Below are 3,907 nucleotides of genomic sequence, written 5' to 3'. Positions count from 1 at the left end.
CTTAGGTTTTACTTTTTTTCTTTTCTTCTTCTTCTTCTTCTTCTTCTTCTTTTTTTGGTTAGGAACTGATGTTTATTTTCCATCAACCTTATTTCCGCGTTGCCTAAGAGCCTGTGTGAGAACAGCTTACGACCATTCAGTGGTTGCTCCTACCCATTCAGTGGCCTGAGCGGCGGGAGCTGCAGACCAGTCTTCCGTGGCGGGCTGAGCGCTCCAGTCTTCAATAGGGAACTGCTGGATAGGCACAGAGGGCATCTGCACGCCTTCAGGCCCGTCTGCACCCTCAGGCTGAGTGGCAGTGAACTCAGGAGCCGGAGCAGTCTGTTCACCCTGAAATTCCTCCTTGGTCACAGTCGTTTCAGCAGCAGCCTGCTCTTCTTTTTCAATCTCTTCAGGATTTCTGCAGAAGCTGAGAACAGGCATGACCTCCCACGGGTGTTCGCGGGAAATGCTGCCACGCATGCGCAAAACTTCCCGAGCCAGCATCGGCCGCATCCAGTCCACTGAGTGAGCTCCCTTGTTGTTGCATGGGATGGCAAAGTCCACAGAGCGCAGAGGAGAATCGGTGTCACAGGGCGATGGGAGGTAGGTTAACATAAGATTTGTCCGTGAGAGGCCGGTGGTCAGCCCTGGGTCAGTAAGCACAAGGAGCCGTGGCCTGGAAGGCTGCCTGGATCTGGGTAGTGAAGGTTCCAGGAGTGAAGTGGGCAGCAACTGGAGCGGCTCCCGCGGCAGCCGGAAACTTCGGCACCGCCCTCTGGGCACTATTTCTGGGGGACGTAACACTGACATTAGAGCGGTTTTCCACGGCAACAACGGCAGGAGCTGCCAGCAGAAGCTTCTCCCAGGTCCTCTTCAGATTTAGGATGTGAATGGCATCACTTTTCCTTTTTTTTTTATTTTATTTTTTATTTATTTATTTATTTATTTTTGAGACGGAGTTTCGCTCTTGTTACCCAGGCTGGAGTGCAATGGCGCGATCTCGGCTCACCGCAACCTCCGCCTCCTGGGCTCAGGCAATTCTCCTGCCTCAGCCTCCTGAGTAGCTGGGATTACAGGCACGTGCCACCATGCCCAGCTAATTTTTTGTATCTTTAGTAGAGACGGGGTTTCACCATGTTGACCAGGATGGTCTCGATCTCTCGACCTCGTGATCCACCCGCCTCAGCCTCCCAGAGTGCTGGGATTACAGGCTTGAGCCACCGCGCCCGGCTCACTTTTCCTTTTGTAGATGTACTGCTCCATTTGGAAGTAAAGATTGGTGCCCCCTAAGTGGGTTCTTGCTGCAAGGAACTTAAGGACGCTCTTCTTCATTTGCAGGACGTCAAGGGCTCCTGACATTGTGAAAGTTTCTCTTTAAGTTACGACAGGAATCCAGAATCACGCGGCATGGACCCCTCTGTGGGCAGCGTGGAAAAGCACACGCAGGTTTTGCATCTGGGACTTGTTTTCTTCTTCCATCTGGGTCTACATTTTCCCAGACAACTTTCTGAGTTCTGCTCTTTTGTACCCTCCTCCTAGCATTTCTAAGTGGGCGGACAGCCAGAAATTGCGAAAATTCAGGGACCCCGGTGCCTGAATTTTGTGGGAAATCTGTACCCAGAGAGAAAGAAACACACTGGAACTCCAACCTGAAGCCAAGTGAGTTAACGTTGGCCGGGCTTGTCGGTGGGTGAAGCTTTGAGGTCCTAGGGCTTAGCTATTCCCTTTTCCTGGAAAGGGGTGTCCGAAATGTGGATTCCCTCTTGGATTACAATGGCCTGAGTTCTACGGCTTCATGGGGATGTTTTGTCTTTCATGGTTTTTGAAAGCTGCCTGAGAGATGTGTTGTGGGCTCCATGCCAAATACTGTGAGGTTATAAACAGCGAGAGGTAAAAGATGCCCTGAGAATCTATGCTTGGCAGAGTGGGAGGTGGTCCAAGCTGTTTCTCACTGATTTGGCAACTCTGTGGGCTAATCAGGAATCAAGGAAATAAGGGTCAATGAGGAAGAAGATCTATCATTTTGTCTTTGCCTAGAAATAATTCAGTCAGCAGCATGACCACAACATGCCTGGTGGGGACAGCCGTGGCAGGGGCTCTGTGACTTAGCTGGTTAAAACCTCTGTCCTGGGCTTGGGTCTCAGAGAAAACCGAGCTTGTGATTCATCCCTGCTCCCTCTTCTGCTCCTTAAGGAACTGGGAGGAGCTTGCTCTTAGTTTTTTCAGACAAAGGAAATTTGATGCTGTACTTGGAATTTCAACCTCACTTTTAAAACATCCCTATCTAACACAAAAGGTAGCATGCAAAGGGTTTGACAAAGAAAACTGGTAACGATTTTGATACATTCACCAACACTCGATTTGCATGGAAAATAAAGTGCAAAACAATGCTATACCACAGTTTTTTTTTTACTGACTTCTTTAACGAGAGTTTCTTTTTAGAAATTCAAGCACCTTGATCTAGTCCTATTCTTCATCCACACACCTTGGCCACACCTGCCTTTGGGAACTTTGCTGTAATGATAGGTGAAGTATTATTAATTCATTTAAAGATTCAAGAACAAAAAAATCCCTGAAGTTCATCGAGGAAATGTAGAAGGTAAGGAATTTAAATCTGCTATTTGGCGATGCTTCTGAGATTTTTCTTCAGCTGCATGTTTTGACTTGGGGAATAGTGGGGAGTTATTTGGTGTCTTCTGTCATATATTTTGTGTATGTTTCCTATGAAAGTCGATTTAATATGCAATGACAATAACTGCTGCCGAAACCTAAGACCTAACTTTTTTTTTTTTTTTTTTTTTTTGAGACGGAGTCTCACTCTGTCACCCAGGCAGGAGTGCAGTGGTCCACATCAGCTCACCGCAACCTCCGCCGCGCAGGTTCAAGTGATTTCCCTGCCTCAGGCGCCCGAGCAGCTGGGACTATAGGCGCCCGCTACCACGGCCAGCTGATTTCTCTATTTTTAGTAGAGACGAGGGTTCACCATGTTGGCCAGGCTGGTCTTGAACTCCTGACCTCAGAAGAGCCATCCACTTCGGCTTCCCAAAGTGCTGGGATGACAAGCATTAAGCCACCGCACCTGGCCCAAAGCTGATTTTTGAAACCTGTTGGTAGATGGCTTGCTGTAAGCTGTAAGCTATTCCAGCGATCGACAGCTAGAGAAGCGTTCTCGAGGCAAAGCGCTGCGTGACGCCTCACATTTAGACAACTTCACCCACTCATTCACCTAGAAAAACTAGGGACCTAACGCCAAGCCCCTCGGTTGCTCACAATTCAGTTCTCAGCGGTAGAGGCGGCGACTGGAGGAGTCGGGAGGAGAGACGGTAAGGCAGGCAACCCGTGGGAAGACTTTCTGCTCCTCGGCGTTAGACGACCAAACGCTCATAAAACACAGACGCAAAAAGATTTTCTCTGAACTGTCTGTTTTTCTTATTTCCATTCTTTTTCAGTCTCGCTCTTTAGCGATATCGCCAAACGGTCCGTAATGTGACTGCAGGGTTCGTGCTTCCTGCCGAGGAGCTCCTGATGGAAAATTTATCTATTTCTGATTTTTTTTTTTTTTTCACGCTGGCTGCAAGTCGGTATCTATCTACATAAGGTTAGAAATGATACCATGACCCATACACAGCTTTGATGTAAGTCTAGAAAGTTTAACATTAATCGATATAATTTAAAAGATATTTGCATCTGGAAAAAACATACAGAAAAACTGGAGTGATCTGTGCCTCGGTTTCACTGTCTGCTTGTTTCATTGACGTGACTATATTCTTCTCACACTAAGTTTTATAAAAGCAGGTGACTGTCGGAATACATAGTACAATATTCAAGACAACAAATTGGACACTCTCCTCTTTTTATAGGAGTAAGGGAAACGTGACGAAATGTATCCAAAGAATGAGAAAGGAAAATGAAGAAAACTAACCAC

The 3,907-nt window shown here is 47.2% G+C and overlaps 1 pseudogene; it reads right to left on the bottom strand.

Moving 5' to 3' along the window:
* Nucleotides 1-126: 126 nt before the first annotated feature.
* Nucleotides 127-1,341, bottom strand: LOC141584179 (small ribosomal subunit protein uS2-like; annotated as a pseudogene).
* Nucleotides 1,342-3,907: the final 2,566 nt, after the last annotated feature.

Source organism: Saimiri boliviensis, chromosome 4, assembly GCF_048565385.1.
Source record: "Saimiri boliviensis isolate mSaiBol1 chromosome 4, mSaiBol1.pri, whole genome shotgun sequence".
Classification (NCBI taxonomy): Eukaryota; Metazoa; Chordata; class Mammalia; order Primates; family Cebidae; genus Saimiri; species Saimiri boliviensis.
The sequence above is the reverse complement of the archived record's forward strand: the minus strand, read 5'-3'. Positions and strand labels throughout refer to the sequence as shown.